The sequence below is a fragment of the Pongo abelii genome, chromosome 10 (genome assembly GCF_028885655.2).
Source record: "Pongo abelii isolate AG06213 chromosome 10, NHGRI_mPonAbe1-v2.0_pri, whole genome shotgun sequence".
Taxonomy (NCBI): Eukaryota; Metazoa; Chordata; class Mammalia; order Primates; family Hominidae; genus Pongo; species Pongo abelii.
This window is the reverse complement of record NC_071995.2, coordinates 112,466,517-112,493,808: the sequence shown is the minus strand read 5'-3', so window position 1 is coordinate 112,493,808 and position 27,292 is coordinate 112,466,517. Positions and strand designations below refer to the sequence as shown.

At 47.0% G+C, this 27,292-nt stretch overlaps 1 long non-coding RNA gene across 2 annotated transcripts; it reads right to left on the bottom strand.

Moving 5' to 3' along the window:
• Positions 1 to 1,262: 1,262 nt before the first annotated feature.
• On the bottom strand, positions 1,263 to 26,615 carry LOC129049224 (uncharacterized). 2 transcript variants are annotated; one of them, XR_008512140.1, is made up of 11 exons: positions 25,448 to 26,615; positions 24,403 to 24,577; positions 21,926 to 22,041; positions 21,131 to 21,221; positions 20,633 to 20,750; positions 9,843 to 9,984; positions 9,188 to 9,357; positions 5,334 to 5,533; positions 3,808 to 3,971; positions 2,361 to 2,560; positions 1,263 to 2,013 (listed from the first exon to the last, which is right to left on the bottom strand). It is a non-coding gene; the product is annotated as an uncharacterized LOC129049224 (long non-coding RNA). The 2 variants fall into 2 exon arrangements; XR_008512141.1 differs by lacking the exons at positions 1,263 to 2,013; positions 2,361 to 2,560; positions 3,808 to 3,971; ... (1 more) ...; positions 9,188 to 9,357; positions 9,843 to 9,984 and adding an exon at positions 19,800 to 20,411 and having other exon boundaries at positions 20,633 to 20,730; positions 21,131 to 22,041.
• Positions 26,616 to 27,292: the final 677 nt, after the last annotated feature.

Genomic DNA, 27,292 nt, shown 5'->3' with positions numbered 1-27,292 from the left:
CCAAGAAACACAAATACGTAAGCCTCATTGCCCCAGTGCTGCTTAAAAGTGAATGTGAAATATATATGTGTACATACGTGTGTGTTTGTGTTTGTGTGTCTGTGTGTACGTGTGTGTGTTTGTTTTCCTCAAAAATCAAGAGTTGCAGTGAATTTCAGGGAGGCGGCAGGGCCCGATGTGGTAATTAACAAAAGAGACTCGGTTTCCCCGTGCCTCTGTATTTACTGATCTATGCATGCACACACAAGGTGAGATAGGATGAATGGCTAATTTCCCAGCGGCTTTTGCTCCTGCTTGCTGCAAAGTTGTGAACAAAATGACTGGCCATGCATTGAACTGGCTTACACAGCTCTCCATATGGAAATTAAGATAATCCAGGGCCCAGCTTTGTGTCTCAGCTACGGCAGGGGAGCCAGCAGGGAAGGGGAGGGGAGGGGGGCCAGGGAGGCTCCAAAGAGACAGGGTGAGGCTCCCGGGCCTTTCAGAGGAACACTTTACTGCTCGGGCTGGGGAATTTAGCTCGATTTTGTTGGTCAAACACTTAGGAGGATGTATATTCTTCCACTTCCCCCAACCCCCAGGCCTGCTCCCTGCCACCTTCTTTCTTCTGCTCAGACCTCACCAGGGATGTAATACTCGGTTCAGGGTAGGAAGGGTTTAGGCAGCAGAACAAAAGAGGAGGGATTATGGGTAAGGTCAGAGGGCTCCGGGGATTAGAGATATGATGTATTAAGAGGGCAAGACTGCCAGGAATACTTTCTGTTTCTACGAAGCCTGTGTTAATTGATGGGAAAAATCTCTCCCCTACATATCCCCTCCCACAATCATCTCCTCTCCAAGCTCCCAACTCAGCCTCTTTTTCTCAGGTCCTTCCTTAACTCTCTCTTGTTCCTTTCTCTCTTTCTGCTCTGCCCCTGGTCTCTCCCTACCCAGGGCTTTTCTGATGCATTACGGAGATGAGGTGCAGCCAAGAAGTCCAGGGCGAGGTGAGATGGTGTGAGGGTGGAGTTTGGATGCCCATTTCAGACTGCCTGGGTTGACGCCCTGTCCCCTGTGAGACACACACACACATACACACACACACACACACACACACACGGTATGTGTGATTAGGGTAGTTACTCAACCACTCTAAATCTTGACTTTCTAATCTGTAAAATGGGAACGAGAAATAGCAATGGCTACTCTATTATGTATTATTATTATTATTTTTACTGCATGCCCTAGAGCATTGTTCTGGGTGCTTGGGATTAGATACAGCGGTGAGTAAGCTCCTCCCTTTCGTCTCGGAGCTCACCAAGTCAGGGAGACAAACCATAGCAGGGAAGTCAATCAATAAAAATGGTGGCAGACTGTGACATCGCGATAATGGACATAAACAGGGTGTGTGGCTGAGGCTAATGAGGGGCGAGTACTGGGGATGGAGGTCTGCCTGTGGAGAAGGAGTAATCAGGGTGGGCATCCCTGAGGAGGTGTCCCTGAGCTGGAACCCTAAGGCTCTCCAGGAGAAGGTGCCAGCCAGAGCAAAAACCTGAAGGAGAAGGGGTGCCGGATGTGTGTGAGAAGTATGATAGAGCGTGGGTGCCAAGCGGAGGCCTCAGGAGATTAGGTTGCAGAGCCAAGTGGGAAAATAAAGAGAACTTGGAAATCATAGATTTTGCCCAAAGCAATCACTGAGTCTATTGATCATTCAAATCGGAGGTTTTCCAGCTAACTTAAGTAACCCATTCTCTACCAGCAACTGTGTGACCTTGTAAAAATGCAAATGGGATCCTGTTTACGTCACTCCCCTGCATAAAACCCTCCAGTGGTGACTTCTGCACTTCCAGTTTGACAAAGCTCCTCATCACAGTTCCCACTGCAGAGGAAAGAAGAGGTCACGTGCTTGGCGGGGCGTCAGGAGCACAGACTTGGGGGGCCAGATGGCCTGGCATGGAAGACCCCACTTCTCCAACTCCCATTCGCGTGACCTCAGGCAAGTTTCCTGGCCACCCAGGGACTCAGTTTCCTCATCTAAAAGATGGACAAAATGACAATCATACCCACCTCCTAGAGCCATTATGAAGCTTAAAATAGTCCATATATATAAACAACTAGGGCATACGGGCACGTGTTATTAATAAGTGCTATGTAGTCATTTGCATGGGCGATCTTCTAGTAACTCAGGGCAGAGATGGTGGCTTGTGTTGGAGGTTGACAGTAGAGATGGAGCAGAGTGCACAGACACATTTGGAGACTATTTCGGACCTTGAGCAAGACTCTCTGCTCCCTTAGACTTACTCAGGTTTGGGGTGGAGAAGATGTTTCATAGTCCTAGCCCATGGCAGACAAAGACCAAAAGATTTTTGGAGTATACTTACTCCAAATCAACGGAGTGATGTGCCTGACTGCAAGGCTAATCCCATCCTTGGCTGCTTTAATGGAGTCATAAAAGAAGAGACTGGAGGCTGGGCATAGTGGCTCAAGCCTGTAATCCCAGCACTTTGGGAGGCCAAGGCAGGCAGATCTCTTGAGCCCAGAAGTTCGAGATCAGCCTGGGCAACATGATGAAACTCCATCTCTACAAAAAAAAAAAAAAAAAAAAAAATTAGCCGAGTGTGGTGGTGCTTGCCTATAGTTCCAGCTTCTCAGGAGGCTGAGGCAGGAGGATCACTTGAGCCCAGAGGGTAGAGGTTGCCGTGAGCCATGGTTTGCACCACTGCACTCCAGCCTGAGCAACAGAGCAAGACCCTGTCTCAAAAAAAGAGAGAGAAAGAGACTGGAATTCTCTACTCCAGGATTTCCAACCTTGGCACTATTGCCATTTCAAGAACAATGATTCTTTGTTGTAGGGGGCATCTGAGCATTATAGGATGTGGAGGAGCATCCCTGGCCTCTACCCACCAGATGCCAGTAGCGCACGCACGCACACGCGTGTGCACACACACACACACACACACACACACACACACAGTGATAATCAAAAATGAATGTCTCCAGATAGTGCCAAATGTTGCCTGGAGGTAAAATCTCCCTCGATTTAAAACTACTGCTCTACTCTGAACTGGTCAGCCCCACACTCAAAATATCCTGTTTTATCCTGGATTATAAATTTGAAATTGTTCTGGGAAGAGCAGCCTTACTTAGAAATGAAAAGGTTCTTGGAGAATGTATATTGGCCTTGAAAGAGAGAAAAGGCTGTCACTTGGAAGAGAACCAACAAGTGAATGACACAGAGAAATGGGGAAAATCTGTGAATCCAATTCAGAGCTGTTCACAGATGAGAAGAGTTGCCTTGGGAGGGAGTGACCTCCCCGTTGCTGGTGGTATGCAAGCAGAGATTTTATGATGGCCATCAGGTGGGGATGGAATACTGTATAATATGATGACCATCAGGTGGGGATGGAATACTGTATAATACTGTATAATATAATAAGTATATGGAATACTTATAATACATCATAAGACTCTCCCTCACTTCCAAGGAAAACTCTCTTAGCTTCTCTCTTCTAATTGCTCCCTGAAAAGCTTCCTCACCACTCCCCACAGAACTCTCCCCCTCACTGAAACCGAAAGGCTCCTAGGGTTCTCCTACAAGTCTTTCAGCTGAATCTACTGAAGTGAAATACAAGAAGGATAATTATGAAGTTTTATTCTTGGGACCCATGAAATCAATGGCTTCCAAAGAAAAAAAAAAAAGAAGAAGCAAACCAAGTTAACAACCCCAAGTCAAAATGGTAGATAGCAGGCCAAGCTGCAACCTAGGGGTGAAAGACAAAGGCAAGTGTTTTCATTTGCAGGATTCAGGGTCATGAACTTGTGCTGTACCATGAAATCTGCTGTGAGAATGTTCAGGTTGGGGCTGCAGGACTATTCTGGGAAGTTTCTGGGCTGGTTCCAGCATCTTCTTCCAGACAAGCCTAGCATCCTGACAGTTGAAAGGTGGGAAGAGATTGGCTTAGATCATGCATTGTGGTACCCTGGAATGAATCCTGGTACAGAAAAAGGACATGAGTGGAAATACCAGTGAAATCCAAATAAAGTCTAGAGTTTAGTTCATGATGTTGCATCAGTGTTAATTTCTCAGTTTCAACAAATATGCCAGGCTTATGTAAGATGGTCACTTTAGCAGAGATCTGGACCAAGGATATATGAGAAGTCTCTGTACTAGCTTTGCAGCTTTTCTGTAAATCTAAAGTTATTCCAAAATATAAAGTTTATTTTTAAAAAATAACATTGGCTTAGGAAGAAACCTGGCCATTAGTATACCACCATCATAATCCATTTCATATCTATATTCTATATGTTTACTGTCCCACCAATTCAATATTTTTATTTCAGTAGATTCATTTTTTCTACTTTTAAATTTTTATTTTAAAATGAAACTCTGTATCACCACCATAAATGGAAAATCTGTTTCTCTTGCCACATATTGGTGGTAACCATACAAACAAATACAAGTAAAAATAACAAAACGATGCTATTAAATGTAAGCCAAATGCATTTATCTGTGGAAGGCCCCAGGCCTGCTTTTGCCCTCTTTGTTGAAAAGGGAAGTGAACAATTGTTAGAAAAGTGTTAAAGACAGTCGTGGGGTGGGGGGAGTGGGGAGGGATAGCATTAGGAGATATACCTAATGCTAAATGTCGAGTTAATGGGTGCAGCACACCAACATGGCACATGTATACATATGTAACAAACCTGCACGTTGTGCACATGTACCCTAAAACTTAAAGTATAATAATAATAAAATTTAAAAAAAAAAGAAAGACCTATCAGCAGCAAAGAAGACTTCCTCCTGGCTGGAATCCCAAAGTTGGAGGAAGACAACAGAAAGAATAACTTCTCATTATGTAATTGTAGGTTATTTAAAACTGTTGTCTGGCCAGGCACAGTGGCTCATGCCTGTAATCCCAGCACTTTGGGAGGCCGAGGCGGGTGGATCACTAGAGGTCAGGAGTTCAAGACCAGCCTGGCCAACATGGCAAAACCTCGTTTTTATTAAAAATACAAAAAATTAAGTGGGCGTGGTGGCACACGCCTGTAATCCCAGCTACTCGGGAGGCTGAGGCAGGAGAATCACTTGAACCCGAGAGGCAGAGGTTGCAGTGAGCCAAGATCGCGCCACTGCACTCCAGCCTGGGCTACAGAGCGAGGCTCTGTCTCAGAAAAACAAAATAAACAAACAAAAAAATTGTTGTCTGTGAATTACGTAAAGGTGTGTCTTCTTCTTTAGGAAGTGCTTCCTAAACGTACACTATCCAATAAGGTAGCCACAGCCACATGTGCCTGTTTATGTTTAAGTTAATGTAAATTTAATAACATGACAAACCCAGTTCTTCATTCCCACTAACCACAGTTCAAGACATGTCGCAATTGCCTTCCGCATTGGGACAGTGCAGAAGCACATTTCCACGGTTGCAGAAAGTTCTATCAAACAATGCTGCTCTAAAACGTTTCCTTCTGATTCACGGTTTTGGGGGGCTCATTGGCACAAGTATGTTTCAAAACTTCTTCCTTTAAATGCTGGTGAAAGGGGTCAGGTCAGCAGCCCCTGGAGACAACAGGAAAACAGATGGGCTGAGGCTCCAATGAGACAGATGGGGCATCACCTCTGATCACGCTAAGCTTGCTAAGAAGCCCCTCCCACCTCTGGACACTTGCTGATTGTGCCTCTGAGACTGGCACTGCTCAGCACCATTGCAAAGCCTCTTTCCCCTCCCCTCCACACTGCACCCCGCAAACCAACCCACCCCTGCTCTGTTCATTGATGCCTGTCTTCAAGACAGATCAAGATACAGCTGGTGGAAGGGGAGAAAATAAATAACTTGGAAATCATAGATTTTGCCTGAAACGATCACTGAGTCTACTTAATCATTCAAAGAGGAGGTTTTCTGGCTAACTTAAGTGACTAGTTTCACATAATCAACCATCTCGGACTTGTCCATCCTTTTTTTTCCTTCCTTAAAAGAAAAGCACAGCTAGAATTGGAAGCATGGCTGCTTACTGCTGTGTAACGCTGGGCAAGTCACTTAACCTCTCTGAGCCTCAGTTGCTCTGTCTGTAAAATGGGGATTTATAGTAATACAGTGCTCATAGAATTAGGTGAGACAACATAAGTAAAGTGCCTGGTAGCTACCTTGTTACTGGTTTAAAAATATATGTCAGTTACTATTATTGAAGGGATCAAGTAAGCTGTTTGTGGATACCCTTTGTAGAATATAAAGAGGTACAAAAATCATAAGTGGTGGGAATGCTGCTGCTAATAACTAATAAGGTTCATATCTAGAGGTAGCCACTCCTGGACACCCAATTTCTCAGACCCCAAAAATCTCTTATTGCATGTAGACATCATTAATGTTCATCAATAGCTAGGTCTCTACTTCCAGGTACAAGTGGGTTACAAGTCTTCTTTCCCTTGAAATTAGATGTGGTGATGTGACTATTTGGCCAAATTAAATTTGAACAAGAGTAATTGTGTTGCTTCTTGGTCAAACATTTAATTGCTTGTACTTGATTCTCCAGCACTCTTTTTCTCTGCTGCATGGATTATGGAAACATATTTTAAGATAGCAGTGTCCTAAAAATGGTGACTGCTCCTCTAGCTGGGTTCCTGAGTGACTTCAATGAGCAGTGGTGCACCTACTGATTTGCACTGGACAAGTGAGATGAGCAAGAAATTAACCCTCTTTGTTTTAAACCATGAGATATTTTTTGGACTGTTTGTTACGCAGCATGACCTAGCCTCTACTGACTAAAACAATCCAGTAAGTCCTTTCCCAAAGGCTTCATACAAGAAGAAGAATTTAGACTATCTCCTAAATTGATGCCTGCACCTCACACTACTGCTGAATAATCAGCTCTGGACCCAATAAAGCCATTAACCTTCCTCTTCCCCTAGAACTTCAACTCCTACCCAGATCATGATTCAGACATGAGTCCACTGTCCAGACATGAGTCTCAGTTGGGAAACTAAGGACTCAGACCTCCCTTGCCAATACCAAGAATTGCAGAAATAATTCCAGCCATTCACCAAACTTCTTCCTTCCTGTCCACACCAAATGCCTGCCAAACATTACATGATTTGGCTCAAGTCCGGGAATGTACCAGTGGTGACACTTATAAAAGCCTATATAAACATGCACAAGACACCACAGATAATTCACTCCCATCTTTCCACATAAAAGGGACACGTTGCTCTTGCAAAGAGCCACATTGCTAATTATGCAAAGACTTTCCCAGTTAGTATCAGCAATAAGATCCTTGAAATACTGTTAGCATTTCTTGATTTTAAGAAAACTAATACTTAGTGATTCTAAATTATCTGCTAAATGAAATTGTTCTTCAGTAGACTGCGTAGTTTCTTTTTCTTTTGGTCAGCTGTTGTTTTGGGGCTAAACTACATTTTGTACTAAATTGTGTAATTTATATGACATTTGTTATTCCCTTATTTGAAAAAATAGAGCAACAAAAACTAATAGGAAAACGCCCTGGTGTTTGGATTTCTCAGGATGCTCTTGGATCTGTGAGGAAATAGAGTGCTTGTTTCTGCTCCCTCAGACAGAGAATTTGAGAGGCTGGGGTGGGAATCTGGCCTTTGCGTGAGACCAACAGAGCGCTGGGAAGACTTTAGAAAGGGAAGACTTGCCACCTGGCCTTGACAACATTGTAGAAGAAATGATCAGTTCTGGACCTTCCCAAGACCTCCACTCTTCTGATCTCTGTGTATTGTTTTTTTGTAAATAATACTTTTGTGGGTTTTCCTTTTAAAGCAAATATGTAAATAAGTCAAGTTTTTTTAAATCCATGATTCCTCCACTCAGTGCTTTCCACTGTTAATGCTTTGGTAAAGATCTGCTTAAAATTTAGAATGAATAGTAAAACATTCATTCAAGTAACAATAACTGAGCACCTACTACATGCCAAGTCCTGTGCTGTCATGGAAATACAGACACAGTATGTGTAGAAGGTAAGAGCTAGGACTTCGGAGTTGGCCTGCATGAGCTTAAATCCTCCCTCCAGCATTAATTAGCTTCATGACCTTAGGCAAATTATTTAATGCCTCTGAAACTTTCCTCATTCATAAGATTGGTATGTGGATAGTAGAACCTACCTCCTAGGGCTATTGTATCAGTTAGCTATTGCTGTGTAACAAATCCCAACATCCCCTCCCTGCCCCCCCCCAAAAAAAAAACTCAATTGCTTACAACAATCACTATTTATCATGGTCCTTAAGTCTACTGTCAGCTGAGTGTTCTAAAATCAGCTGGTGGCTTGGTTGGGGGCTGACTCAGCTGGAATGACTGTTCTGCTCCACATGGTCTCTCATTTTCCAGGAGGCTAGCCCAGGCTTGTCCTCATTTCATAGACAGGGCCCCAAGAGAGCAGAAGTGCAGATGGTCTCTTGTGAGGTCTGGGCTCAGAACAAGCATGTCATCATTTCTGCCTCATTCTATTGGTCAAAACAAGTCACAAGGCCAGCTCAGCCTCCAGGTGAAGAGAAACCAACTCCAACCCTTGAGGGGAGGAATTACAAAGTCACATTGCAAAGTAGGGGGATATAGGGAATGGGGCCATTGATGCAGTCACTCTACCACAGCTGTTATGAGGATTAAACCATGTAAAATACTTAACAGAGTACCTGCAACCCACATAGTGAGTGCCCAATAAAATGTTTGCCATTAACACAAAATGCAAATCAAAATCTCCACCCGAAAGAGCTCACAACCTGGTAGGAAAGAGGCAATTATAATTAATTAATTAATTAATTAGAACAACATCAAGAGCAATCCATGGTGATAATATCACACTTAAGCAATTATTTAATCTTTTTTTCATGTAATAGTATATCATAAGCACATCCCTGCCATTAACTCTCCATAAACCTCACTTCAGCGACTAGATCTGACGGATGTGCCATAATTTACTTAACCAGCCTTCTACTGCTGGACATTAGTATGTTTTCTATTTTTTGCTTATGTCAATAATACTACCATTACCAATTGCACTGTGACTGGATTGCAGGGGTTGGAGGCAACTCAAGTTTTGGTATCACCTTTGTAAAGACGCTGCCCTCAACCATGGGTAGGCAGAATGCCCCCTATGGGGGAGTATCCAGAAGTACTCATATTCTTCCTTTTCATCAAACTTCTTAGACTCTCATTTTCCAGGAAGCTGGGTGGGATAGGTCAGAGACGTAAGGCAGTACCTGGTATTGGCATCTGGCCTCCAAAGGGAATCCTGATTCCCATTATGGGCCTTGGTAGCACCCATTTGTGGTAGCTTCTTTCCGAGAGATGGTCCCTGTTTCAAGGATCTCTGAGATCATCCACACGTTCAATGTCTTGCTAGGACTCATGGAGGTTGTTGTACTCACATCTGTAGTTTATTACAGTGGCAGGATCAGCAAGAGAGAAAGACACATCAGGTAACATCTGGAGGGCTCCGCACTCAGGCTTTGGATGCTCTTTCCCTCCCTCCCCAGGAATGGATGTTGAGAGAGCTCCTTTACCCAGTAGCAAGATGAGGCAACACACGTGCAATGTTTCTGCCCAGAGAAGTCCATCTGAGACTCAAAGCTCATGTTTTTACTGGGGGCTCATCACATAGACAGCCACAAGACTCAAAATTCCAGATTCTCAGAAAGAAAGCTGGTGTTGGTGCCTGCAGCTTGGCAAAACAACCTTATAGCATAGGGAACATTCCAACAGCCAAGTTCCCAGATACCAGCCAAGGACCAGCCATATAATCAGACCTGCTATATTAACTCTTCCTACAAAGTTCCCCGTGAGCCAGGTGTCCTGGTAGCCATGCATTTGTCTAGTTCCCTCCTGCATAGAATCTGAGCTGGCCCCATGACTCACTTTAACCAACAAAATGTGCTGGAAGTGATGCCGTGTGACTTCCAAGGTTGGCCTTCAGAGAACTCCAGCTTCCTTCTTTGCCATTTGCAATGTTCCCTCTTGGAGCTGTTTAGTAAGAAGTCTGGCCACATTGCTAGAAAGACTATATGGAGAGGTTATGTGGGGAGAAAGAGAACCTGAGATGTCATAGAGGAAGACCAAGAAATTTAGCCAAGGGCAAGAACTGAGTCCCCAGACACGTGACCCCAGTCAAAGAGTTGCAGCCAACCCTGCCATGAGAACCATCCTTGCTGTGGTGCCATGTGAGTGGTGATGACATCTTAGATGTCCCAACTCTACCAGGCATCCTGTGCAGTAGATAGAGACAAGCTCCTCTCAAAGGGGACCTGAACTTCCAGTTTTGGCCATGCTTAAACTAGCTGCATCCTTCAAGCTTTTTGTCTTCTGGAGCCCATGGTATTCTGTAGGAACTCAGACATATAACACCCCAAGTTGGATTAAGCTGAAGGTCACAGCACATTGGAGTGGCCACAGCAATGTGGACTCCATCCAATACCACAGGTACCATGGTGACAACACTGTCCTCCTTGGTCATTATTGACTGAGTCACAATGTCATTGTGACACCCATGACTTTCCTCTTTTCCATATCTGTAAAATGGGAATAAGACCTGTCCAAGGCCAGGGGCAGTGGCTCACGCTTGTAATCCCAGCACTTTTCGAGTCCAAGGCAGGCAGATCACTTGAGGTCAGGAGTTCAAGACCAGCCTGGCCAACATGGTGAAACCTCACCTCTACTAAAAATGCAAAAATTAGCTGGCCATGGTGGTGCATGCCTGTAATCCCAGCTACTCAGGAGGCTGAGGTAGGAGAATCACTTGAACCTGGGAGGTGGAGGTTGCAGTGAGCTGAGATTGCACATTGCACTCCAGCCTGGGTGACAGAGCGAGACTCTGTCTCAAAAAAAAAAAAAAAAAAAAAAAAACCTGTCCCATGGGGTTGTGGTGAGGATTTAACAAGGTAATATTTATAAGGGACTATGGTAGCCAGACTCTAAGACAAGCTTGTCCAACCCATGGCTCATAGGCCACATGTGGCCCAGGATGGCTTTAAATGCAGCCCAACACAAATTTGTAAAGTTTCTTAAAACATGAGTTTTTTTTGCGATTTTTTTTTTTTTTAGCTCATCAGCTATCGTTAGTGTTCGTGTATTTTATGTGTGGTCCAAGATAATTCTTCTTCTTCCAGTGTGGCCCAGGGAAGCCAAAAGATTGGACACCCCTGCTCTAAGACATCCTCCAGTGCTCCCACCTCCTACTATCCACACCCTTGTGTAATGTTCCCCCCATAACTCCCCGCCGAGTGAGGGCAAGACCTGGGACTCACTTCAAACCAATAGAATACAACAAAAGTGATGGGATATCATTTCCATGATTATAACTTCTCTCCTCCTAGCTGAGTATCTCTCTCATGGGCCTTGATGATGTATGATGTCCTATGGAGAGGCCCACATGGCAAGGAACAGAGGGCAGCACCCCTGAGGAACCTTAGTCCAATAGCCCACAAGGAATCGGATCCTGCCAACAACCATGTGAGCTTGGAAGATCTTTCCCCAGTTGAGCCTCCAGATGAGATCTCAGCACCCACTGGCACCTTGATTGCAGACTTTTGGGAGACCCTGGCCCAGCTAAGCCACACTCAGACCCCTGACCTGCAGAACTGTGAGATAATACATATGTGTCGATATAAGCCAGTAAGTTTGCAGTAATTTTTTACACAGCAATAAATAACCAATATGAGTACTAAGTACAGAGTCTGGCAGATAGGGTGTGCTCACAATGGTGACTGATGGTATTTCCACTGTAGATACCTCCAGCTAACTGCCCTGACATAGGAGTAGATACTCAACTACTTGCAGAATCAGAGTTCCCTTAGGGTATAGGGCACATCTGAAAGTGTATCCAGCATTCGGCAAACACAGAGCAGCAACTATGTGCTAGGATTAGGGATACCGCAGTGGAAAAGTCCACCCTGGCTCCTGCCTTTATGTGCTTATGTTCTAGTGGAAAGACAGGCATAAAATAAAAACTATATAAACAATTACATCATCACAAATGTCTGTAGGATAAAGAGGTATGCATGTGTATTGATAAAGCTAGTAACAATAGCTTCTTAGTACTGAATACTTGAGAAGGACCAGACACTGCAGCATAAAATTTACAGACATCATCTCATTTATCTCCAGAGAACTCACTGACACCTGTATCCTCGCCATATGAATAGGGAAACTCAGGCCTGGAAACCTTAAATAACAAGGTTTATACAGCCAGGATTTCAGCCCAAGAGGTCTGTCCCCAAAATCCACCATCTTTCCACCACACTTTCTCCTTCTGCCTCTCTTCATTTACCTTTATGAATTGCCTTATTCAGATCCTCTCTGTTTCCTTTACCATCTAGTTGATTCATCAAAGACTGAGAGTGCTGTGTGAAGAGCCTCCTATTCCAATTGCTTGGGTGACACCCTAGCCTATGAATCTGCCTCTCTTTTGAATAGCATTTGGGAAAGCTAGCTGCCTCAGCCTGTAAACAAAGGGTACAGTTGGTCCCCATAAAGATGGTAGGCAGGCACCCTGAGGACATTGGGTGTCTTTAGATCAGTGGTTCTCAACTGGGAATGGTTTTGCCTCCCCAGGGAGCATTTGACAATGTCTGGTGACAGTTTTGGGTATCACAACTCAGGAGATGACACTCCTGGCATCTAGTGGGTAGAGTTCAGAGATGCTACTAAACATCCTAAAATGCACAGGACAGCACCTCTATGACAAGAATCACTTGACCCAAAATACTAATGGTTCCAAGGTTGAGCAATCCTGCTTTAGATGAAAAACAAGCCACCTATGGGGTTGAGCCTCAGGGGAAGTGGAACGACATGGGAAGAGAGCTCGGGGATGAAAAGAGACCACTCTTTTGGGTCATCAAAGATAGCCGTATCCACTTTAGTGAGAATCAGTAAGGAAGCCCTTTCTCCTAAGCTTATGAATCTAGGTCTTGGGTTATTATTTTCTTTTTAATAGAGACTTCATGAATGGGGAGTGTAATTAATGTCAAGTAATTGTCAACACAAATTTTCAGTGTTTCATTGACCCTGAAGTCACCAAAGCCTCCATTCAGTTGACCGTTGACAATAATGCCACTTCCACTGGGAGAAGGTCCACCTCCACTCCACTGACAACAGCAGTGTGCTGGGCACACTTTTGATGTTGAAGCTAGATTTCAGGGAGCGCATTTCAGCTTCTTCAGAAGAGGAACTCTCTAAGGAGTGCAGCACTTTAATTGCTGGGTAGATAGGTTCATTGGTATTAACATAAAAATTGGGCATTTGCTGAATGCTTCCTGTATGCCAGGCACTGCCCCAAGCACTTTGTGTCTCTTAAATCCCCATAACCACCTCGTGAGACAAGAGTTGCCATTATGCCCATTTTACAGGCATGCAAATAGAGGCACAAAGCGTTCTGCAACCTGCCTGAAGTCACCTAGCCAGGAAATGATAGAACCTGGACTTGAACCTAGCCCAGCTGCCTCCAGAATCTGCACCCCAAGACGCAGCCTCTTATAGCCTCTGCAATTGTTAATTACCAGTGAATTTTACCTCTGCATTTAAAAATGCAAGACCTTAGAATTTGATGTGCAGGAAATGGATTTTTATTGATTGGAGGATATTTAGTTTTCAGACCTGCTATTCATTCAAACTCCTCTTTGCTCTCTCCTTCCCTCCAAATTGGCAAGGAGTGATTGTTTATCTACAGAGTATTTGCATTCGTATTCACCTGATGGTTGCTTTGATGAAATGAACTCTGAAGGGTTCCTGTTATTACTTTCAGATATTCCCTCTTGATTCCATTTTTGTTCATTATAATTTAGTTTCAAGATCATGAGTACATCCAGCTTTTTCTTTACATGCCTTGGACCGGCCATTGGCTTGCAGAAATTTTATTCTTAATATTACTCATGCTACAAATGGATCTGAGAACCAGCTCCTGCAGACCCAAAGCCCTGAGCAGGTTGCAGAATATTCAGAATTTGTGGCCCATGGGCCTAAAATCCCCAGAAATCTCAAATCCACACATGGCTTAGTCCTAAGGATTGATGAGTTTTGATCCTCTGTCCCACTCAGCAGAGAGACTTTGATTGGCAGAGCCAGAGGTAGGTGAGTTGAAGGAAGTTCTTAAATCAGACTCTGTGCCAGAGCGTGTGAATACATAATCTCCTGCATATGCCAGGATACACAATACATCATCATCCATAATCGTAATATGGCGTCATATATCGCCTGCTTATAATAAATAGCATATCATCTGCTCATAATATTTTATCATATTATATCATGACATCTGCTCACAACATCATATATTATGTGATCGACATGCAGCATTTCATCCTAGAAGGGGCATCTTCAGATATATTTGTTTAAAAATATATATATTTATATGTGCTGCTGACTTTTGTTAGAAGGCGAGGAGTTTTTCACAGGTTCTGGAGGCTGACATGAAGGAAGGCAGAAAAATCCCAGCACCACATAGCCTGTAGCACCTCATCTATGACACGTAGTTTAGGCCAAACTCATAGAAAAAGTATTTGGCTTCCTGCACTAAACTGGTCAAAAATGCAACATCTCTGACCCCACCCCAGACCTGCTGAATCAGACTTTGCATTTTGATAAGATTTCCAGGTGATCTGTGAGCATGTTACAGTTTAAGACGTGCTGTCCAACAAGATGCTCAAATTTAGCTGCTTCTAAGTAGAAGGCAGGGCTCCTCCGGTCTGTGTACATGTCCTGCAGTGACAAATATGTGTGGGATGAGGTTTGCCTCCACTCTCACATGGCAGGACCCCAGGAGCAGACCAAGGGCCCCCTCACCTGCAGAGCCCCCCACACACACATCCAAGAGAGACTCTCAGACCCTCCAGAATTCATTCCTAGCATTCCTATTCTGTTGACTGTGGCTTGGCCCATGGCTTATAGCCCGTGAGAATTTCTACCAGGCCAATTTTTAAAACTCAGATTTGTCTTTATTCTACCATATCTTTTTAAATGTCACAGGGAATCACGAGGAGGTGGAATTACCTAAGTAAAAATATTTCTCTACTTGTATTTAGCATCTGATTTCTTGTTTCTTCATCGTATCTTAGAACTATATGGGCAAACCCACAGATATTTTCTTGCCAGTACTGCTAGAAATTAGAAACACGTATTTACAGAGAAATGCTTTAAAAGTAAAATTTTTTAAAACTCGATTCTAATATAGCTTAGCCTCAACAGTGCTGAAGTGTGGGCTAGAGAATTCTTTGTTTTCAGGCTGTGCTGGGCATTACAGGATGTTTAGCAGCAACCCTGGCCTCTACCCACCAGATGCCACTAGCCTCTCCCCTCCTCAATGAAAAATGGCTCCAGACATTGCCAAAAGTCCCCTGGGGGTCAAAATCACCCACTAGTTGAGAACCTCTGTTCTATCCTAAAAATCAAGGACCGATAACACTCTCACACAAATCCCCTCTCCTGATCCCTCTTTCGGAGATGTTTTGAACCATCAGCAGCTGGGGAGGACAGGGCAGCTCTCAGTTAACACCTTCCCCTGGCCAGGCCTGTGTGTGCCCCAGTGTGAACTTGTGGGCGAGCGTGTGTGTGTGTGTGCAAGGAGTACGTATGCGTTATTCCAGTAATTCTTTTATCTTCTGCTCACACCTCGGGCATTATGAACATTCATCAAAATAATTGACACGGATGAAATTAGCACTTCCTGCTATGCCGGGCAGATAAACTTTGCTGAATATTGATTTCACACAAAGAAAATGACATGTGCTTAGGCCTAACCCTTTATCTGGCCGGACCAGGGAAATGCAGCAGGAGGGGGACGGGGCTGGCCGTCGCCAGTGGAGAAGCGGCCATAAGAATTACTTTTATCTCTTCTTCCACAAGAAGACAAGGGAAGATAAGGCTCTGGAGGGAGAGAAAGCACAGCCCCGGGCACTGGGGAGATGCGCAGAAGGCGTGGGACAGGGCAGTTCTCCGGGGACCAAGGGAGCCAGAGCTGATAAATTCAGAAGAGGAACAGGGAGCGAATTCAAAAAGAACACGATGGTGCAGAGGGACAAGCGGATGTGGGGGTCGGCCAGTCTTGGGTTCAAATCCCAGCCCTGTCCCTAAAAATGAGGTGAATAGCCACCCCAGTTTGCCAGGGACTGAAGGATTTCCTAGGATGTGAGAATTTCAGTGCTAAACCCAGACAGCCCCAGGCAAGTCAGGAGGGCTGGTCACCCTACATTTTAGCTGCATGACATTGGACAATTGGTCCTCAGTTTCCTCATCTGTAGACCTAAGAAAGATGAGACCTACCTCTCTGGACTCTCTGGAGGGAGGTGAAAGCCCCATGGAGTTGTGCAACGTGAAGCCCTCCACCATAACAGAGACAATTCTAGATCAATGCCACCTTCTCCTAGAAGCCCTCCCTGACCACCTGAGCCCACAGAGACCTCTGCGTGCCATGAAGACTCATCTGTCTGGCTCTTTCTTCTTGAACTGAGTGACACATAAACTTTTTTCTTTCTTTGGGACAGTCTTTCTCTGTCACCCAGGCTGGAGTGCCATGACACAATCTCAGCTCACTGCAACCTCCACCTCCTGGATTCAAGCGACTCTCTTGCCTCAGCCTCCCGAGTAGCTGGGACTACAGGTGCACACCACCATGCCCAGCTAATTTTTGTATTTTTAGTAGATACGGGATTTCACCATGTTGGTCAGGCTGGTCTCAAACTCCTAGCCTCAAGTGATCCACCTGCCTCGGCCTTCCAAAGAGCTGGGATTACAGGCATGAGCCACTGCGCCCGGCACACATAAACTCTTAACCACATACTAGCTTTCTTCTTTCACTCCTGCTTTGAAATCAGGAGTTTCCTAACCCTGCTACAATCTGAGGCTGGACAAATCTCTGAGATGTCAGGCTAAGGAGGAAATGATTTATTTCTCCAAGACTCCCAAGTTCACTTTACTGAAGGCCTATTATGTGCCCAGCACTGCACCAGCAGCCAGCAGGGTGACTGCTGACATAAAATAGCCACCTCTTTCTCTGCCTCCTCTTCTTCCTCTTCTCTGGAGAATCCCTGAGCAGCTGTGGGGCCCTGGATCCCCTTAGCTAAATGCCTGGTCACATCCTCATGCCATACAGGAAGCACGCTGGCTTTCAGATCAGACCCCAGGATGGGGTCACTGCCACTCTTGAGTCATTACCTGGCATCTGGCATTCTCAGGGCATGTGTGAGACCTTGGGCAAAGCCCCTGAGGGTCTTACCCAGGGCGCCAGATTGACATTCTTTTTTTTTTTTTTTTTTTTTTTTGAGACAGAGTCTCGCTTTGTTGCCCAGGCTGGAGTACAGTGGCGCGATCTGAGCTTACTGCAACCCCCACCTCCTGGGTTCAAGTGATTCTCCTGCCTCAGCCTCATGAGTAGCTGAGATTTCAGTCGCCCACCACTATGCCTGGCTAATTTTTCTATTTTTAGTAGAGACGGGACTTCACCACATTGGTTGGCTGGTCTCAAACTCCTGACCTCAAGTGATCCTCCTACCTCGGCCTCTCAAAGTGTTGGGATTACAGGCGAGAGCCACCGTGCCAGGCCCAGATTCACATTCTTGTCCTGCCTCCGTTATTCATGGGGAGGACAAAGTATGGCAAGTGACCAGCAGGAGGGAAAAAGGGCCCTGGGGAAGCAGGCAGGGTAGTGTAGTGGTTAGGGTGGTTCTAGAACCAGCTAGCCTGGGTCGAGTCTCAGCAATGCCTTTTGCTGTGTGACCAGGGAGAAGGAAGACACAAAAGCCTTCTTTGCTTTATTTTCTTCCTCAATGAAAAGTAGAATTATAATAGGGCCTACCTGGTAATATTACAATGAGGAGTAAATTAGCTAATAAAATGTGTAAGGTGCTTAGAACAGTGTCTGGCATATGGCAAGTGTCTGCCATTTTTATCAAAATCCCAGCCACTGTGTTGCTTGACATCAAACACAATGTGAAGGGCGCCCCCTGGGGTTGTACAATGGAGATCCACCAATATGACAGGGACAATACTGGGACAAAGTCACCTCCCCTCAGGTGCCCTCCCTAACTACCCATTCCACGAGACCTCTGTGTGCCATGAAGGCTCGCAGCTCCAACTGCTCAGCTCACTCCCGAAGCATTTGTGTGAGGCCAGGACTATGTCTTGATCATCTCCATGCCTACCCAATGACTAGGACAGAGGGGACTGACTGAGCTGGGAAGGCTATGTATGTGGGCAAGCAGCCACCTACTGGGAACATGGGATCTTTCTCCAGTCCCTTCCCTCCTCTACAGACAAGTTTGATCAGGATGCAATAATAACAATGGCAATAATGGGTGGGCATGGTGTAATCCCAGCCTGTAATCCCAGCAATTAAGGAGGCAGAAGCAGGAGGATCACTAGAGGCCAGGAGTTAGAGACCAGCCTGGGCAACATAGTGAGACCCCATCTCTACAAAATAATGTTTTAAAAATTAGCCAGGCATGGTGGAGCACATCTATGGTCCTGGCTACTCAGGACACTGAAGCAAGAAGATCCTTAGGGCCCAGGAGTTTGAAGCTGCAATGAGCTATGATTGCACCACTGCTCTCTAGATTGGGGGACAGGGTGAGAGCCTGTCTCCAATCAATCAATCAATCAATCAATGATAGTAATAATAATGGCTGTTACTGATTGAGCTCTTCCCGTTGCCATAACACTTTATATTCTCATTTAATCCTAGGAGATACACCATGATATGGGTAGTGTATTCTTATTTTTCAGATGAGGAAACAGTCTCAGAGAGCAGAAGTGACCTGTGCAAGGTGACAAGACCAGAAACTGGCAGAGCTGAGACTTGTGCCAGGTGTGCCTGGCTTCAGGGCCCTAACGACCGCCATTCTGCCTCCACTTAGAGGCCATCATAGGAAGCAGCTGTAACGACGTGGAGAGTCCAAGAGGCCTGGGTTCAAGTCCTCCTCCTGCCACATTCCAATTAACCTGGCAAGAGTCCCTTCATCTCTCTGGGCATCCATTTCCTTCCCTGAAAAATGGGCATCATCTCCCCGCCTCCCCGACTGTTGGGGAGGATTTATGATTAGAGAAGTACCCGGCACAGTGCTGGGGACACAGAGGGGCACAGTGATTACAAGATTCTCCAGGAGCCGTCCCCACAGAGGTGAACACGTGCAATGCTCACCTCCCGCATCCCCTCTGCGAAGCAGGAGAACTGGATTTGATAATTTCGAATGCCCCTCTGGCCTGGCTAAGTCTTGGCCTTGACGGTTTGAGGGTCAAATGCTTCTACTTCAGCCCCTGTCAGCCTCTGCCAGGCTCAGAGAGACGTCAGGTCTGAAACGCATCAGTTCAGCCACTCCTGCCTGCTTGCTGGCGTTTCCACGGGCACTGGGTGGCGGCTCCACCCCCTTGGCGATTCCCCACTCAGTGCCCAAGCCTCACATCCCAATGGGGGGCCGTGGGGCTGCGGCTAATTGCAAATCATTTCTCAGGGCTCCCCGCTGTTTGGCTAAATTCACTGGAACTAATGTGTCCCGAAACAAATTTCACAGAAGAGCCAGGGCAATTACATGATGCTTAGTTCTCCTCCCCATGTCCCCCACCCAGGGCTGCTCCGGGCCAAGGGCAGAGAGGGCTGGGTGGAGTGAGGCCGGGGGCTTGGAGGCAGGAGTCTTCTCTGGGACCAGAATGTTCTTCCCTTCCACGTCTGAACTCCCACCTATGGCCCCCTCTTCACTGTACCTTCTGCTCCTAAATCTTATCCCTGCTCTTACAGCACCCAGCATCACCCTTCCTCCCTTCTTGAATTCAGGAGGCATCTTGATGTCTCCAGCAAGCACGGGCTCCAAAACCAGGCAGACATGAGTTCAAATCCCAGCCTCAGCATTTATTTGCTGTGTGTGCTTAGAAAAGTCACAACCCCTCTGGGCCTGTTTCCGAATCCCTGAAATGAGGATACCATCACTTGGCTGGCATCAGCCAATGTGAAGATTAAGTCAAGCAGCACAAGTGAAATATTTTATGTAGGTTCAGCACATGGTAAGTTCTTGGTAACTATTGGTCCCCTCTGGCACCTACTTCAGTATGATCATTTCGAGGGGACCAGGTGAACCATCTTTTAGGAGCATCAGAATCAATTCCAAACGAGAGGAATCTGAAAGAAAAGACCCAGCCCCCGCTCCCAGAACCAGGTACCAGCAAGCCCAATCCCCTGCCTGCTGTTCCACCATTCCATCTCACTCCAGCCTCGTCCTTCCAGATCTCTCCCACCAGAATAATTCACCCCTTCCTCCAGCGCTCCTCGGCATGTCCCCTGTGTCTCTCTGAGCGCCTTCATTTTGTTTTGCATTGCTGCTGTCTTGGTTGACTAAAGCTGGGTGCAGCGGCTCACACCTGTAATCCCAGCAACTCAAGAGGCTGAAGCAGGAGGATCATTTGAGGCCAGGAGTTCAAGACCAGCTTGGGCAACATTGTGAGATCTTGTCTCTACAAAAAGATAAAAATAAAGGCTGGGAGTGGTGGCTCACGCCTGTAACTCCAGCACTTTGGAAGGCTGAGGCAGGTGGATCCCTTAAGCCCAGGAGTTTGAGACCAGCCTGGCAACATGGTGAAACCCTGTCTCTACAAAAAATATAATAATAATAATAATAATAATAATTTTTAAAATAAAAATTAAAAAAAACTTAGCTAAGCGTGATGGCACATACCTGTAGTTCCATCTACTTGGGAGGCTGAGGTGGGAGGATCACTTGAGTCTAGGAGTTTGAGGCCACAGTGAGCTATGATTGAGTCACTACACTCCAGCCTGGGTGACAGAGAGAGAACCTGTCTCAAAATAAATAAATGAAAATAAAAATAATTAAAGAACCATGTGTCCAAGACATGGAAACCATGCAGGCCAGTTGCCGGTGACCTTTTCCATCACGGTATCTGTGGTGAGCAGCCCCAGATCCTGATGCTATTTGCACCCAGGGGTAACATGTCCCCTCGGGGTTGGTTCTGAGTCCACTCCTTTGCTTTCGACCCAAGACAGCACCAGCCTGACCGCAGGTGCATCAAGGAGACTGTCCTATATGACTGGATTCACATCATCTTTACTTTCCAAGAGTTAGGAAACCAATCACACACTCCTTTGCACAAAACTTAAACACACCTAAAATGAGTATATTGAAACATCGAAGTCCAATGATGACTTCACCACATACCTGCTGATCCCCTTCTAAGTGCCAGGCCCCGTGTAAGGGGCTGAGAAGCCAAAAGTGAAGACAGACCCAGTCTCTGTCCTTGGCTGACGTTCTTGGGAGAGGAAAGACATTAAACAAGCAAAGACACATGATCATATCAGTGCCGAGTACAATTAAGATAATAAAGGTAAAACACAAATGATTCAGTGAGTACTAGATGTTTATTAGATGGGGGATCCTGAGATGGTGACATTTCAACTAGAAACTTAGTAACAAGAAAAGGGGCCTGAGGCAAAGTTCCAGGAAGGACCAGCAAGTGCAAAGGCCATGGGGTAGGAATGCACTGGCGTGGCTAGAGGTGCAGGAGCAAGGTGGAAAGGGGAACAGATGAGATCAGCTGGGCTGGAAGTAAGGGTAAGGTCCTGAGGGTGAGGGGAAGCCACTGGAGGGCTTTATGTAGGGGAAACTGATTTGGGCTTTTAGAAGATCCCCGCAGCTGTGATATGGAGAAGGGATTGGGGGAGGAGTGGAAGCAGAGAGGCCAGTAGCGAAGCTGTCATCTGGGCTCAGATGGGGACGGGGACACTGCTGAGATGCGATCCCATCCAGTCGTCCAGTCATCAGGGGAAACTGAGAGTCCGAGAGGGGACACTGCCTGCTGCAGGCTGCCTGACCAGTCAGTGATGAGGTGCAAATTCAGAGTTCCTGTCTCAGGCCAGGCTCTCTCATTTCACCACCATTAACTGCTCTGTGGGGGAGCCAGGGCAGAGAGAGCTCCAGCTAAGGCTTCCACGCTTCCAGTATTAGAGGACTTACCACTTAAAGAATCCCTGTAGTGTATCCTTTTGTGATGAGAATAATCACCCCTAATTTATCTGCTTCATAAGTTCAGTATCACTTTTCTTTTGAGCGCTGTGAACGTATCTGTATTCCTGCCCAGACATAAAATACTATTTTAAAAACATAACTTGGGGTTGACAAGTTCTCAGTTATGAGAACTGTCATGTCAGTGAGCACTTTTGGGAGCACAGGCTGTGCAATTCGTCTCTGTGCCCCACTGGTACATGAGATGCATGCAATAAATAATAATTTAGAAAAATAACAGGTAGCAATGATTCCACCCTTACTACGTGCCAAGCACTTTCATTAATTTCTTCATCTAGTTCTCATCTAGTGGGCTCTGTTACTGTCTCCATTTTATAGATGGGGAAACTGAGGCTCAGAGAGGTGAAGCCACTTACCCAGTGTCACACAGCCTGCAAAAGCCAGGCTCGAACCAGGTAACAACTAAAACCATGTCCTGAAACTCAAGGTCTACTGTTTGAGGGAGGGAGGGAGGAAGAAGGGAAAGAAGGAAGGAGGGAGGAAGGGGAGGAAGGAAAGGGAGGCAGGGAGGAAGGGAGGGAGGGGAGGAAGGAAAGGAAGGAAGGGGGGGAGGGAGGAAGGGAGGGAGGGAGCGAAGGAAGGAAGAGGAAGGAAGGAAGGAGGGAGGGGAGAAGGAAGGAAGGAGAGAGGAGAGAGGTAAGGAAGGAAGGAGAGAGGGAGGGAAGGAAGGAAAGAAGGAAGGGAGGGAGGGAGCGAGGGAGCGGGGAAGGAAGAAAAGAATATTTAGAGATAAAATTCAGTTAATCGAGTTGGGCAGAGCTAGTCTGGAGGCCAAGGCAGGAGGATCACTTGAGCCCAGGAGTTCGAGTTCTGCCTGGGCAACATAGAGAGACTCCATCTTTAAAAAAAAAAAAAAAAAAAAAAAGAAGTAGGAGAAGGAGAAGGGAAAGGAGGGAAGGAAGGAAGGAAAGAAGGGAGGGAGGGAGGGAGGGAAAGAAAGAAAGAGCAAGAAAAAAAGAAAGAAAGAAAGAAAAAGAAAGAAGAAAGAAAGAAAGAAAAGAAAGAAAGAAAGAAAGAAAGAAAGAAAGAAAGAAAGAAAGAAAGAAAGAAAGAAAGAAAGAAAGAAAATAGTAAGTTTAAAAACTCAGTTCCTTTGCCAATCAGTGCTTCTTCCGACCTTAAATGATTCTCCCCATCAGAGGTTTGGCCACAGCTCCCTGAGAGCTTGCCTCTGCCACTGCAGGGTTTCTGGTGCTCAAAATCTGTTTTCTGCCCTGAACTGGTTGTCACCATGTCCCCAACCTCTCCTCCAGTCAGTCTCCTTATTCTCTCTTCCCCGCTAGGGAGGAGGGGGTGGGGCTGCTCCCTTATCGGCCCCCATGAATATATACACGTAGGAGTAAGTTGTCTCCTGTGACCCCACCTGCCTTTGGCTAAGCGAATGCAGTGTCAGCCTAGATCATTCCAAAGCCATAAAGATGATATAAAAAAAAAAAGTCGGGGAGTCAGTGGCAGGGAGGGGTGGAGGCACAGGAGGAGATTACAAAAAAGAGGACGAGCCGCGTGGCTTGCGCTCCTTATCTAACCAGCAGCAGGCCTGGCTGGGGGCTTTCTCTCTCCAGGGGGAGGACGCTGTGCAGCCACGTTGGCTGTCTGTCCCCCCTCCACATCACCCCACTCCAGCCTAGCAGAAGGCTCCAGCAGGGAAACATCCCAGCTGGGTGCACTGGGGAACCAGAGCCAAGTGAGGGCTGACGGCAGTCAGAAGGGAATCCACAGCTCAGCAGGGGACAGTGAGTTGAGGTCCCACCAAGCTGTCCCCAAGATGGCGGACTGGGGGACATAGGGACCCGCCTGCCCAGGAGATGCAAGGCACCAGCCAGAAAGAAAGAATGGCCTGGGATGCTGCAGGTCACATTTGGACAACTTAGTTATTTTTATGAATATTGACTCAGGGAGCTGGGGGGAGGTGGAGGAAGGGATGGATAGGTGATACTGGGAGGAACAAGTAGATGAGGGGTAGGACGGAGAAAGATAGTGCGAGGAGGAGAGAACACAGTCTAAACTACACTTTCTGGGAACACCTACTTCCCCACATTTAATCTTCACAAGGCCCCAGGGAGAAGCGGCAACATTACGCCCATTTTACAGACTGGTAAATCGACTCATTAGGAGGCAGTAGGTAACTTCCCATTATGCTTCAATGATATTGGCATGAGCAGAGGGCAGAGAACAGAGAAGTCACCTAGAGATCCTCATCAGCCAGGGGCTTGGAGTAGATGTGGGTTTGAAATCCTAATAGCACCTGTCTTCTCTTGCTGTTATAAGGATTACATGAGATAATAGAATCATTTTGGTTCCTGACCAAGGGCCACACACACGTCTCTGGACGTTGTTGTGAAGGGGTTACTTTTCCTCTAACTCTCTCTTAGTAAATTGACAGGGGGTGGAGGGACAGCTTCAGTGACCTTCAAATTTAGGGTTTGATTTTTCCTTCAAGGGCCTGGCCTAGGGGGCACTTGGAGCCGCCATGGTTGGGGACGTGGAGAAGAGAGGCTTCTCTTAGCTGCTCATCAGATCAAGAGGTGGAAAAACACAAATTCTACAAGGCCGTAAGGTCCGTTCCCCAGATTCCCAATGACCCTGTAGGGAAAAAGATCACAAAGACTTAGAGGAACAGAAACGTGCTCAAGAATCAGTCCATTATTCAAACAGATTAAGCCTACAAACTGTGACTACAATAACAATAGCAATACTAACACACACACGTATATGTCTATATCCATCTATAGTGATATTTACATATATATCACACACATATACATATATATCCATATTTGTCCCTATAAATATATACACAGACATATTAGAACCAAATCTACCTTGTTTATGACATCAGTATATACCATACCACCAGCTTTGTGTAAGCTTGGCAAGTTCCTTAAACACTCTGTACCTCAGTTTTCCCATCTGAAAAATGAGGATAACATCGGTAACCTCTTAAAGGGGAAATGAAAATGAGTTAAAGATTCCCTAGAACGCTGCCCGGCTCATGGTAAGTACTGCCTGGGCGTGGGCATTATTAGTTTCCCCAGCCAGGCCCAGAGTCTGGGGCCTGAGGGCACTTTTCTGTATGAGCCACTCAGGCTAAATGCAGAAGGTAATTTGCCGGCACTGGAAGAGGATTCAAATGCAGCTGTGCCTCGTCTTTGGGGAAGGTGATAGGGGCACCTCTGAAAGGTCCCTTGGGTTTGGACTGGTTTGGAGGTGAGACCCTGGCTAAGGTCACCTGAGCAGGATGTGCCCTCTGGGAGGCTGTGGAGTCCTACCAGGTTCCTCCTCAGACAGGTCTCCCATACCTAAAGGACCTGGCCTTGAGTGGGAGTGGGGGTACTTCAATTTCACCAACCAGGTCTGGCCATCCTCCTACAGATGGGTGCAAAGGCCCAGGAGTCAGAGGGCCTCTAATCACAGTATGGCCCTGGGTGGGTGGCTGTATCTTTTGAAACTCACCTTCCCCATCTGTACAATGGGTCTGATTTCTGCCACCACGGAGGAGCAAGTGAAAGGCGCGCACACGTGTGTGTGTGCGTGTGTGTGTGTGCGCAAATGTGCACATGCAAGTGCTGTAACATGCGACAAGATTAGAGACAATCGAAACCCAGTCCCTGAGAGAGTACCAGTCCCAGTCCCTGAGGGGGTCAAGACAGGAGATGAGGAGCCCCAATGGGACTAGGGCCCCACCATGCACTTCTTTAGTCCTCAAGATATCAGCCAAACTATTTATGGGAGTTGGGAGCAGGGCAGTACAACTGCAGGGGCTGTGGGTGCCCACCGAGGCCAGCATTCTTTGTCCTGGGGAGAGACAGACACACATGCTCAGAGACAGAGAATTCAAGAGACCAAGAGAAACAGAGAGGGAGACACTGTCAGAAGCAGACAGAGAGCCAGAGAGGTAAACTGACTGAGAGTCAGGGAGGGAACGAGAGAAACAAGGAGACAAAGATCATCACAGAGGCAGAGCGACACAGTAAGAAATGGACAGTGCCAGGCACCCTGGCTCACACCTGTAATCCCAGCACTTCGGGAGGCCGAGGTGGGAGGATGGCTCGAGCCCAGGAGATCAAGACCAGCCTGGGCAAAATAGTCAGACTCGTTCTCTACCAAAAAAAAAAAAAAGCGCGGTGTGGTGGCCTAGCTAGCTACTCAGGAGGCTGAGGCAAGAGGATCACTTGAGCCAGGGAGATCCAAGCTGCAGTGAGCCAGGATCCCATTCCTGCACTCCAGCCGGGGAGACAGAGCAAGTCCCTGCCTCAAAAAAGAAAGAAAAGATAAGAAAAAGGAGAGGAAGAAATAGATACAGAGATGAAGAGAGAGGGACAGAGACAGAGAGACAAATAATCAGAGGCAGAGAGAGAGAAAGCGAGGGAGAACTAGAGGCAAAGAAAAAATAGACACAGACATACAGACGGCAAGAGAAAGAACAGAGAGAGACGATCGGAGGAAGAGAACAGAGAAGCTAGAGGCAGAACAGATAAAGGAGGCTAATCAGAGACCCGAAGGCAGAGGGGTGGACAGGCAGTCCCCAAACCCCTCCGCCCTGCACCTAGCTCGCGCCCCCAGCAGCCCTTCTAGCCGGCAAGAGCCCTCCACCCCTCCCAGCCTATGCACCCTCTTCTTCTCTCCTACCCGCCTACTCCCAGCGCCCCCTCTCCTAGCCTGCGCCCCCATGTCCTGCTCCAGGCCCCCTCCATCCAGTCTGGGTCCGCCCCCTCTCCCCGGTGGCCTCCCTCCCCTCCAAGCCCTCCCCATCCCTCCAGTGCCCCCCTCCCTCCAGTCCCTGTTGCTTCCCTCCCCCCATCCCCCACCCCCCCAGCCCCCCACCCCCCACCCTTCCGAACACGGCAGGGTTTTCTGGCGCCTTTGTGGCCGGCCCCGAAGTGCGCGGTGACAATGGCGGGGTGACGGGGGTTAATTCGCGCGCGGAGGTAGGACGCGCGGGCGCCGTCCCGAACAATGCGGGCGGCGCGCCTTTGAGGGCGGCCATTGTGCGCTGTGTGAAACGCGAAATCTGTTCCTCTGCGCGCCCAGATGCGGGCGGCCGGCGGGGAGTGGGGGGCGAGCCGAGGGCGGGGGGCTGCGCGTTTGAATGGGCTTTAACCCCTCCCGTCCTCTCTGCGTCCTTGAACTCGAGCTGGGGAAGGGGTGGGGGTGGGGCCGTGGGAGCAGGGGAGGAGGGGAGGGCGGGAGGTCAAGGTGCTGTGTGACCTGGGCCAAGTGCCTGGACTTCTCTGAGCCCCACCTCCCCACCTGACAACCAGAGGGTGGACCCGGCGCCGGGCGCTCAAGCCTGTGGCT